This window comes from Oncorhynchus nerka, linkage group LG22 (genome assembly GCF_034236695.1).
Source record: "Oncorhynchus nerka isolate Pitt River linkage group LG22, Oner_Uvic_2.0, whole genome shotgun sequence".
NCBI classification, from domain to species: Eukaryota; Metazoa; Chordata; class Actinopteri; order Salmoniformes; family Salmonidae; genus Oncorhynchus; species Oncorhynchus nerka.
The window spans coordinates 104826983-104839765 of NC_088417.1; the positions used below are offsets into that span (position 1 = coordinate 104826983).

The 12783-nt window shown below is 46.1% G+C and overlaps 1 protein-coding gene across 1 annotated transcript in view; it reads left to right on the forward strand.

Annotated features, from left to right (window-relative positions):
• The first annotated feature begins 224 nt into the window (after nt 1-224).
• The window catches only part of LOC115126066 (lysophosphatidic acid receptor 1), a 160601-nt gene continuing 148042 nt past the window's right edge, over nt 225-12783 (forward strand). The window contains exon 1 of the mRNA XM_065007688.1: nt 225-521. The gene's annotated coding sequence lies outside the window, so the exon portion shown is untranslated. The remainder of the gene's footprint in view (nt 522-12783) is intronic.

Sequence of the window (12783 nt, forward strand, 5' to 3'; positions counted from 1 at the left end):
TCTCTCTCTCTCTCTCTCTCTCTCTCTCTCTCTCTAGCTCTCTCTCTCTCTCTCTCTCTCTCTCTCTCTCTCTCTCTCTCCCTCTCTCTCTCCACTCTCCACTCTCTCTCTCCTTTCTCTCTCTCTTTACAAGTCTCTGAAAAATGTGTTTTCAATTACGCACTCAAGAAAAAAAATCGTGTGTGTAGTGTGTGACGTCATGTGCAGACAGTGGTCCCGTTCTGTCGAGTGGCACACAGGGCTCTGTGAGGTACGAGAGAAGGAGGCACGGAAAAAAAGAGAGAGAGAGACGGAGCCCTCGGGAACTATTCAATCAGAAATAAACAAAAAACACACTTCTCTTCATGGACTGTAAAATTAAAAGATTAATTATCATTTGCTTGGAAGAGAACACATGCGATTCTAACGGACGACCTGAATAACGGAATTCACTTTTTGGGGGGATTTTGGTAGACACTCCGAAATAATATATTTTTGAGGTTCAAGCAACATTTTCGAAATATCGCTGAGAAGGAACAACTGTAAGTATATTTTAGATTTCTGATGAACTTAAATGTAATAGGTATGTTACGCGCAGGACTGGAGACTGTGCGGCTGAATCAGAATAAATGGTTGCTCCAACGCGACTGAGCAGCGGTGCCTCATAAAACCGTTAACTTTGCCATTAGTTTAATTAATTCATCTTAGTTTTTCCACTACAAAACATAATGACAGAGCATTACATAAGATGAAACGTGGGCTTCGGAAAATGGGAATACATTTTACCTACAGTATGTGTTGCATTGCAACATGATCGTTTTGGGGAGTTTTTCCCCCTTTTTCTTAGATGACATTCTGCCTCTCTCTCTCTCTCTCTTTCCGATCTCTCTGTTGTCTCTCTCTTTCTGTTCTCACTTTCTCTGTATCCATATTGTCCAAAATCCCATTATTCAGAATAAAACACGTAGATGATGTGTTCATCCAGGCTCTATGGCTGTCCTGTAGTTTTTACAGATTATTGGAGTCCTTTGCGTAAACATTGTCCGGTTCGTCCTGTGTTTTAACCCCCAAGGTATATTATGCCTTGGTATACTTTACTCTACTGCCCCACTGGGCACAAACTGGTTGAATAAACGTTGTTTCAATGTCATTTGTCAACATGGATTATTCATGAAAAATACATTTGGATTTGATAATTGAGGGTCAAATTTCAGCCATGGGATTATGTTATCATGGTAACCAAATGTTAACATAGACAAACCTTGTATAAAATATGTTGAATTTGTACCTTATAAAACAATATTAGATCTTCAATGTTATATCCACAATACAAAAATGGATCTGCTTACACATACCCATTGGTGTCCCATTCAGGGTGTTTAACCAACTCTGATTATTGTACACCGACTATTACCAATGTGCTATCGTGAGAATGATTGTTGAGAGATCTCCACTTAAAAACTAGATCGATTAAAGTGTGCTATTGATGTTGTTCGAAAGGGTATGTTTAAGAGAGCAAATGAAATGTGACTATACTTATATCATATATATTTAAAGATGTTTTTTTTTTTTGGCCTATAGCGTTTACAAAGTCATCAACAGCTGTTGTTTTCAATTCAACCCAGAATTCAACTGTGAAATAGACAATACAATAGGCCTATGGTTTCAAGTTCTAGTTGATTACAAATGTCATGATATTTAGTGATATTGATTTGTGTGTGGTTGTCAACACAACCACCAGATATCAACATTTAAAGGAGATGTATCTTCTGATTGGATAGTTCCATCTGAGCCTCTGACTGAGTCTGGCTTTAAAACTCCAGTTTGTCTACAAATTAATCATTTATATGTCGAATTCACGTCTCCAGCTCAACCAAACATCGAAGGCAGCCCTTTCCTGCAGTCAACTAATGGCCTAATGGGTGGAATGCTATTCATACTTTACATGGAAGGCAGCCCTTTCCTGCAGTCAGCTAATGGCCTAATGGGTGGAATGCTATTCATACTTTACATGGAAGGCAGCCCTTTCCTGCAGTCAACTAATGGCCTAATGGGTGGAATGCTATTCATACTTTACATGGAAGGCAGCCCTTTCCTGCAGTCAACTAATGGCCTAATGGGTGGAATGCTATTTATACTTTACATGGAAGGCAACCCTTTCCTGCAGTCAACTAATGGCCTAATGGGTGGAATGCTATTCATACTTTACATGGAAGGCAGCCCTTTCCTGCAGTCAACTAATGGCCTAATGGGTGGAATGCTATTCATACTTTACATGGAAGGCAGCCCTTTCCTGCAGTCAACTAATGGCCTAATGGGTGGAATGCTATTCATACTTTACATGGAAGGCAGCCCTTTCCTGCAGTCAACTAATGGCCTAATGGGTGGAATGCTATTCATACTTTACATGGAAGGCAGCCCTTTCCTGCAGTCAACTAATGGCCTAATGGGTGGAATGCTATTCATACTTTACATGGAAGGCAGCCCTTTCCTGCAGTCAACTAATGGCCTAATGGGTGGAATGCTATTTATACTTTACATGGAAGGCAGCCCTTTCCTGCAGTCAACTAATGGCCTAATGGGTGGAATGCTATTCATACTTTACATGGAAGGCAGCCCTTTCCTGCAGTCAACTAATGGCCTAATGGGTGGAATGCTATTCATACTTTACATGGAAGGCAGCCCTTTCCTGCAGTCAACTAATGGCCTAATGGGTGGAATGCTATTTATACTTTACATGGAAGGCAGCCCTTTCCTGCAGTCAACATGGCCTAATGGGTGGAATGCTATTCATACTTTACATGGAAGGCAGCCCTTTCCTGCAGTCAACTAATGGCCTAATGGGTGGAATGCTATTTATACTTTACATGGAAGGCAGCCCTTTCCTGCAGTCAACTAATGGCCTAATGGGTGGAATGCTATTCATACTTTACATGGAAGGCAGCCCTTTCCTGCAGTCAACTAATGGCCTAATGGGTGGAATGCTATTCATACTTTACATGGAAGGCAGCCCTTTCCTGCAGTCAACTAATGGCCTAATGGGTGGAATGCTATTCATACTTTACATGGAAGGCAGCCCTTTCCTGCAGTCAACTAATGGCCTAATGGGTGGAATGCTATTTATGGAAGGCAGCCCTTTCCTGCAATGGGGGTGGAATGCTATTCATACTTTACATGGAAGGCAGCCCTTTCCTGCAGTCAACTAATGGCCTAATGGGTGGAATGCTATTCATACTTTGGAAGGCAGCCCTTTCCTGCAGTCAAGGGCCTAATGGGTGGAATGCTATTCATACTTTCATGGAAGGCTGCAGTCAACTAATGGCCTAATGGGTGGAATGCTATTCATACTTTACATGGAAGGCAGCCCTTTCCTGCAGTCAACTAATGGCCTAATGGGTGGAATGCTATTCATACTTTACATGGAAGGCAGCCCTTTCCTGCAGTCAACTAATGGCCTAATGGGTGGAATGCTATTCATACTTTACATGGAAGGCAGCCCTTTCCTGCAGTCAACTAATGGCCTAATGGGTGGAATGCTATTCATACTTTACATGGAAGGCAGCCCTTTCCTGCAGTCAGCTAATGGCCTAATGGGTGGAATGCTATTCATACTTTACATGGAAGGCAGCCCTTTCCTGCAGTCAACTAATGGCCTAATGGGTGGAATGCTATTCATACTTTACATGGAAGGCATCCCTTTCCTGCAGTCAACTAATGGCCTAATGGGTGGAATGCTATTCATACTTTACATGGAAGGCAGCCCTTTCCTCCAGTCAGCTAATGGCCTAATGGGTGGAATGCTATTCATACCCTACATCGAAGGCAGCCCTTTCCTCCAGTCAACTAATGGCCTAATGGGTGGAATGCTATTCATACCCTACATCGAAGGCAGCCCTTTCCTCCAGTCAACTAATGGCCTAATGGGTGGAATGCTATTCATACCCTACATCGAAGGCAGCCCTTTCCTCCAGTCAACTAATGGCCTAATGGGTGGAATGCTATTCATACTTTACATGGAAGGCAGCCCTTTCCTGCAGTCAACTAATGGCCTAATGGGTGGAATGCTATTTATACTTTACATGGAAGGCAGCCCTTTCCTGCAGTCAACTAATGGCCTAATGGGTGGAATGCTATTCATACTTTACATGGAAGGCAGCCCTTTCCTGCAGTCAACTAATGGCCTAATGGGTGGAATGCTATTCATACCATGAAGGCAGCCCTTTCCTGCAGTCAACTAATGGCCTAATGGGTGGAATGCTATTCATACTTTACATGGAAGGCAGCCCTTTCCTGCAGTCAACTAATGGCCTAATGGGTGGAATGCTATTCATACTTTACATGGAAGGCAGCCCTTTCCTGCAGTCAACTAATGGCCTAATGGGTGGAATGCTATTCATACTTTACATGGAAGGCAGCCCTTTCCTGCAGTCAGCTAATGGCCTAATGGGTGGAATGCTATTCATACTTTACATGGAAGGCAGCCCTTTCCTGCAGTCAACTAATGGCCTAATGGGTGGAATGCTATTCATACTTTACATGGAAGGCAGCCCTTTCCTGCAGTCAACTAATGGCCTAATGGGTGGAATGCTATTCATACTTTACATGGAAGGCAGCCCTTTCCTCCAGTCAGCTAATGGCCTAATGGGTGGAATGCTATTCATACCCTACATCGAAGGCAGCCCTTTCCTCCAGTCAACTAATGGCCTAATGGGTGGAATGCTATTCATACCCTACATCGAAGGCAGCCCTTTCCTCCAGTCAACTAATGGCCTAATGGGTGGAATGCTATTCATACCCTACATCGAAGGCAGCCCTTTCCTCCAGTCAACTAATGGCCTAATGGGTGGAATGCTATTCATACTTTACATGGTTAATAAACAACGGAGAAAATCTGGTGTTTCTATGTCAAACAGTTTTGTTCGATTTCACTCTTCTGTGATGTATATAACGTGTAATATTGGGATGCAAACTCAACATTTTAACTCTATATCTGACATGTTATAGGGGTCTTTCTTTTCGTAAGCCATGTATACATTTGTTTCAAAGTATATTTGTTTAAGATGACCTAGAATGACTCTTTGTGACCCTGATTTAGCCCATAGAAGTTAAACTGCATTTAAAAAAGCATCTACATTTTGATTTGATTTAGTCGTATTCTTTAATTTACATTATTGGTTGAGATGGAGATATGAATTCAACATATCAATGATTAATTTGAAGACAAACTGGAATTAAAGCCAGACTCAGTCAGAGACTCAGATGGAACAATCCATTTGTTTATATTTTTTATATATTTTTTCACCTTTATTTAACCAGGTAGGCTAGTTGAGAACACCTTTATTTAACCAGGTAGGCTAGTTGAGAACACCTTTATTTAACCAGGTAGGCTAGTTGAGAACACCTTTATTTAACCAGGTAGGCTAGTTGAGAACACCTTTATTTAACCAGGTAGGCTAGTTGAGAACACCTTTATTTAACCAGGTAGGCTAGTTGAGAACACCTTTATTTAACCAGGTAGGCTAGTTGAGAACACCTTTATTTAACCAGGTAGGCTAGTTGAGAACACCTTTATTTAACCAGGTAGGCTAGTTGAGAACACCTTTATTTAACCAGGTAGGCTAGTTGAGAACACCTTTATTTAACCAGGTAGGCTAGTTGAGAACACCTTTATTTAACCATGTAGGCTAGTTGAGAACACCTTTATTTAACCAGGTAGGCTAGTTGAGAACACCTTTATTTAACCAGGTAGGCTAGTTGAGAACACCTTTATTTAACCATGTAGGCTAGTTGAGAACACCTTTATTTAACCATGTAGGCTAGTTGAGAACACCTTTATTTAACCATGTAGGCTAGTTGAGAACACCTTTATTTAACCAGGTAGGCTAGTTGAGAACACCTTTATTTAACCAGGTAGGCTAGTTGAGAACACCTTTATTTAACCAGGTAGGCTAGTTGAGAACACCTTTATTTAACCAGGTAGGCTAGTTGAGAACACCTTTATTTAACCAGGTAGGCTAGTTGAGAACACCTTTATTTAACCAGGTAGGCTAGTTGAGAACACCTTTATTTAACCAGGTAGGCTAGTTGAGAACACCTTTATTTAACCAGGTAGGCTAGTTGAGAACACCTTTATTTAACCAGGTAGGCTAGTTGAGAACACCTTTATTTAACCAGGTAGGCTAGTTGAGAACACCTTTATTTAACCAGGTAGGCTAGTTGAGAACACCTTTATTTAACCAGGTAGGCTAGTTGAGAACACCTTTATTTAACCAGGTAGGCCAGTTGAGAACAAGTTCTCATTTACAACTGCGACCTGGCCAAGATAAAGCATAGCAGTGTGAACAGACAACACAGAGTTACACATGGAATAAACTATTAACAAGTCAATAACACAGTAGAAAAAAAGAGAGTCTACAAGACCATGGTGCTTGCCTACGGAGCTGTGAGGGGAACGGCACCTCAGTACCTCCAGGCTCTGATCAGGCCCTACACCCAAACAAGGGCACTGCGTTCATCCACCTCTGGCCTGCTCGCCTCCCTACCACTGAGGAAGTCCAGTTCCCGCTCAGCCCAGTCAAAACTGTTCGCTGCTCTGGCCCCCCAATGGTGGAACAAACTCCCTCACGACGCCAGGACAGCGGAGTCAATCACCACCTTCCGGAGACACCTGAAACCCCACCTCTTTAAGGAATACCTAGGATAGGATAAAGTAATCCTTCTCACCCCCCCCCCCCTTAAAAGACTTAGATGCACTATTGTAAAGTGGCTGTTCCACTGGATGTCATAAGGTGAAAGCACCAATTTGTAAGTCGCTCTGGATAAGAGCGTCTGCTAAATGACTTAAATGTAAATGTAAATATACATTGTGTGCAAAAGGCATGAGGAGGTAGGCGAATAATTACAATTTAGCAGATTACCACTGGAGTGATAAATGATCAGTTGGTCATGTACAGGTAGAGATATTGGTGTGCAAAAGAGCAGAAAAGTAAATAAATATAAACAGTATAAAAACAGTATGGGAATGAGGTAGGTGAAAATGGGTGGGCTATTTACCAATAGACTATGTACAGCTGCAGCGATCGGTTAGCTGCTCAGATAGCTGATGTTTGAAATTGGTGAGGGAGATAAAAGTCTCCAACTTCAGCGATTTTTGCAATTCGTTCCAGTCACAGGCAGCAGAGAACTGGAAGGAAAGGAGGCCAAATGAGGTGTTGGCTTTAGGGATGATCAGTGAGATACACCTGCAGGAGCGCGTGCTACGGGTGGGTGTTGTTATCGTGACCAGTGAACTGAGATAAGGCGGAGCTTTACCTAGCATGGACTTATAGATGACCTGGAGCCAGTGGGTCTGGCGACGAATATGTAGCGAGGGCCAGCCGACTAGAGCGTACAGGTCGCAGTGGTGGGTGGTATAAGGTGATTTGGTGACAAAACGGATGGCACTGTGATAAACTGCATCCAGTTTGCTGAGTAGAGTGTTGGAAGATATTTTGTAGATGACATCGCCGAAGTCGAGGATCGGTAGGATAGTCAGTTTTACTAGGGTAAGTCTGGAAGATATTTTGTAGATGACATCGCCGTAGTCAGAAGATCTCCTTTAAATGTTGATATCTGGTTGTTTTGACAACCAAACACAATTCAATATCAATGTTATCATACCGTAATTAGTCTAAAGTTAAGAAAATGTTTCAAACTAATGTCACGTTCGACCTTAAAATGAGTAACACATTCATGGCCACATTTTGAGGTTCCTGAAACTATAAATGTCTTCTTATGTCATCATTGAAAGCGCACATGTTCAAGATGGCATGCGTAGGTCGTCCCAGGTCAAGATGGCATGCGTAGGTCGTAAGAGGTCAAGATGGCATGCGTAGGTCGTAAGAGGTCAAGATGGCATGCGTAGGTCGTCACAGGTCAAGATGGCATGCGTAGGTCGTCCCAGGTCAAGATGGCATGCTTAGGTCGTCCCAGGTCAAGATGGCATGCGTAGGTCGTCACAGGTCAAGATGGCCTGCGTAGGTCGTCCCAGGTCAAGATGGCATGCGTAGGTCGTAAGAGGTCAAGATGGCATGCGTAGGTTGTCACAGGTCAAGATGGCATGCGTAGGTCGTCCCAGGTCAAGATGGCATGCGTAGGTCCTCCCAGGTCAAGATGGCATGCGTAGGTTGTCCCAGGTCAAGATGACATGCATAGGTCGTCACAGGTCAAGATGGCATGCGTAGGTCGTCCCAGGTCAAGATGGCATGCGTAGGTCGTAAGAGGATCAAGATGGCATGCATAGGTCGTAAGAGGTCAAGATGGCATGCGTAGGTCGTCACAGGTCAAGATGGCATGCGTAGGTCGTCCCAGGTCAAGATGGCATGCGTAGGTCGTCCCAGGTCAAGATGGCATGCATAGGTCATAAGAGGTCAAGATGGCATGCGTAGGTCGTCACAGGTCAAGATGGCATGCGTAGGTCGTCACATGTCAAGATGGCATGCTTAGGTCGTCCCAGGTCAAGATGGCATGCGTAGGTCGTCCCAGGTCAAGATGGCATGCGTAGGTCGTCCCAGGTCAAGATGACATGCATCGTCAGGTCAAGATGGCCCAGGTTGTCGCTGGTCAAGATGGCATGCGTAGGTCGTAACAGGTCAAGATGGCATGCGTAGGTCGTAACAGGTCAAGATGGCATGCGTAGGTCGTCACAGGTCAAGATGGCATGCGTAGGTCGTAAGAGGTCAAGATGGCATGCGTAGGTCGTAAGAGGTCAAGATGGCATGCGTAGGTCGTCCCAGGTCAAGATGGCATGCGCGTAGGGTCAAGATGGTATGCATCCCCAGGTCAAGATGGCATGCATAAGTCATCCCAGGTCAAGATGGCATGCGTAGGTCGTCCCAGGTCAAGATGGAATGCGTAGGTCATCCCAGGTCAAGATGGCATGCGTAGGTCGTCCCAGGTCAAGATGGCATGCGTAGGTCGTCCCAGGTCAAGATGGCATGCGTAGGTCGTCCCAGGTCAAGATGGCATGCGTAGGTCGGGTCAAGATGGCATGCGTAGGTCGTCCCAGGTCAAGATGGCATGCGTAGGTCGTCCCAGGTCAAGATGGCATGCGTAGGTCGTAAGAGGTCAAGATGGCATGCGTAGGTCGTAAGAGGTCAAGATGGCATGCGTAGGTCGTCACAGGTCAAGATGGCATGCGTAGGTCGTCCCAGGTCAAGATGGCATGCGTAGGTCGTAAGAGGTCAAGATGGCATGCTTAGGTCGTCCCAGGTCAAGATGGCATGCGTAGGTCGTCACAGGTCAAGATGGCCTGCGTAGGTTTTCCCAGGTCAAGATGGCATGCGTAGGTCGTAAGAGGTCAAGATGGCATGCGTAGGTTGTCACAGGTCAAGATGGCATGCGTAGGTCGTCCCAGGTCAAGATGGCATGCGTAGGTCCTCCCAGGTCAAGATGGCATGCGTAGGTTGTCCCAGGTCAAGATGACATGCATAGGTCGTCACAGGTCAAGATGGCATGCGTAGGTCGTCCCAGGTCAAGATGGCATGCGTAGGTCATAAGAGGTCAAGATGGCATGCATAGGTCGTAAGAGGTCAAGATGGCATGCGTAGGTCGTCACAGGTCAAGATGGCATGCGTAGGTCGTCCCAGGTCAAGATGGCATGCGTAGGTCGTCCCAGGTCAAGATGGCATGCATAGGTCGTAAGAGGTCAAGATGGCATGCGTAGGTCGTCACAGGTCAAGATGGCATGCGTAGGTCGTCACAGGTCAAGATGGCATGCTTAGGTCGTCCCAGGTCAAGATGGCATGCGTAGGTCGTCCCAGGTCAAGATGGCATGCGTAGGTCGTCCCAGGTCAAGATGACATGCGTAGGTCGTCACAGGTCAAGATGGCCTGCGTAGGTTGTCGCTGGTCAAGATGGCATGCGTAGGTCGTAACAGGTCAAGATGGCATGCGTAGGTCGTCACAGGTCAAGATGGCATGCGTAGGTCGTAAGAGGTCAAGATGGCATGCGTAGGTCGTAAGAGGTCAAGATGGCATGCGTAGGTCGTCACAGGTCAAGATGGCATGCGTAGGTCGTAAGAGGTCAAGATGGTATGCATAAGTCATCCCAGGTCAAGATGGCATGCATAAGTCATCCCAGGTCAAGATGGCATGCGTAGGTCGTCCCAGGTCAAGATGGAATGCGTAGGTCATCCCAGGTCAAGATGGCATGCGTAGGTCGTCCCAGGTCAAGATGGCATGCGTAGGTCGTCCCAGGTCAAGATGGCATGCGTAGGTCGTCCCAGGTCAAGATGGCATGCGTAGGTCGTCCCAGGTCAAGATGGCATGCATAGGTCGTCCCAGGTCAAGATGGCATGCGTAGGTCGTCCCAGGTCAAGATGGCATGCGTAGGTCGTAACAGGTCAAGATGGCATGCGTAGGTCGTCACAGGTCAAGATGGCATGCATAGGTCGTCACAGGTCAAGATGGCATGCGTAGGTCATCCCAGGTCAAGATGGCATGCGTAGGTCGTCCCAGGTCAAGATGACATGCAGAGGTCATCCCAGGTCAAGATGACATGCGTAGGTCGTCCCAGGTCAAGATGGCATGCGTAGGTCATCCCAGGTCAAGAAGGCATGCGTAGGTCGTCCCAGGTCAAGATGGCATGCAGAGGTCATCCCAGGTTAAGATGACATGCGTAGGTCGTCCCAGGTCAAGATGACATGCGTCGGTCGTAAGAGGTCAAGATGGCATGCAGAGGTCATCCCAGGTCAAGATGACATGCAGAGGTCATCCCAGGTCAAGATGACATGCAGAGGTCGTCCCAGGTCAAGATGACATGCGTAGGTCGTCCCAGGTCAAGATGACATGCAGAGGTCATCCCAGGTCAAGATGGCATGCGTAGGTCGTCCCAGGTCAAGATGGCATGCGTAGGTCATCCCAGGTCAAGATGACATGCAGAGGTCATCCCAGGTCAAGATGACATGCAGAGGTCATCCCAGGTCAAGATGACATGCGTAGGTCGTCCCAGGTCAAGATGACATGCGTAGGTCGTCCCAGGTCAAGATGGCATGCGTCGGTCGTCCCAGGTCAAGATGACATGCAGAGGTCATCCCAGGTCAAGATGACATGCAGAGGTCATCCCAGGTCAAGATGACATGCAGAGGTCATCCCAGGTCAAGATGACATGCAGAGGTCATCCCAGGTCAAGATGACATGCAGAGGTCATCCCAGGTCAAGATGACATGCAGAGGTCATCCCAGGTCAAGATGACATGCAGAGGTCATCCCAGGTCAAGATGACATGCAGAGGTCATCCCAGGTCAAGATGACATGCAGAGGTCATCCCAGGTCAAGATGACATGCAGAGGTCGTAACAGGTCTGTGGAGATCTTCACAATTGTTGTAATAATCTGCACAGAATCTGGAACAGCATTGATCACTTGCACCGTGTACTATTAATCTCAACTGCAATCCAGGTCATTTGGTTCTGCTATTAGATGAAGCACCGTGATAACACACATTGTGTTCCCATTTGACCTTTGAACTTTGCTGTGCTTTCAAATGGTTGATAGAGCAGTGATAACACATTGGAAATTCAACTAACCTTTGGCTGTCTTTTTTGAGTGTGTGAATAGAAGCTGTAATCTCATTGATCAATGTCTTAACCAAATATGGTGCACATTGAAATGACGTCGTCCGCCCAGTGGGTCTGAGACTCTGAGGGCTGTGTTCACTGGTTTGACCTGTGCTGAGGACCCAAGTCTCAATAATAACGTTTTGTACTGAACTCACTCCCGTTTAGACACAGCGTTTTGCTCTGTGAGATGTCGAAGACACGGGTCAACCAGAGGATTACCTTGGACATTGAGATCATAGTTATTATGTATATCCATACTGTATAAAAGCTTGATGTGCGTAATTACACAGATTCCTTTTCTGATCTGACCAAAACAAACTCAGCCAATAAGGCCCTGGTAAAACAGTCCTGGTAAGACAGCCCTGGTAAGACGGCCCTGGTAAGACAGCCCTGGTAAGACGGCCCTGGTAAGAAGGCCTTGGTATGAGCTTCACCATGTAAACACAATGGGCATCAGCATAACAGGGACGTGAGACATGAGGTGAGAGGTTGATTGAAGTCACCTTTGTGGTTTTCCCTTATACTGCTTTGGTCCAAAACAGTGTGTAGGGAAAAGGGTCTGGGACTTAAGGGGTCAAGACAACTGAGAACAAGGTCAAATCATGGCGTCAGGAATCGTCTGGTCGGAAACTCGGAGCTCTGAAAAGAATTGGAATTCCAAGTTGGAAGACCTTTCAAAACAATTTTTCCCCGTCTGAGCAATTTTTTCCCCAGAGTTCCCAGTTGTCTTGAACGCACTGAAGTTGAAAGCCTAAGATTTGAGTTCCCAGATGTTTTGAACGTGGCATATCTAAATGTGACAAACGGTCAGCATCGATACTGATGGCTGGTGGTGTCATTAGTGTTACAACTAATTAGATAAGAAGAGCCTGCACCAACCAGCAAGTCAGGTGTGGTGTCGTCCAGACAGGAGAGATCTGAGTGGTGGACCACCCTTCCAATGCCTGTCATGCCCTGCTCCGCCCTGTCCTGTACTGTCCTGTCATTGCCTGAACTGCCCTGTCATGCCCTGCTCTGCTCTGCCCTGTCTTGCACCGCCCTGTCCTGTACTGTCCTGTCATTCCCTGAACTGCCCTGTCATGCCCTGCTCTGCTCTGCCCTGTCTTGCACCGCCCTGTCCTGTCATGCCCTGTCCTGCCCAGTCCTGTCCTGCCCTGTCCTGTCATGCCCTGTCCTGCCCAGTCCTGTCCTGCCCAGTCCTGTCATG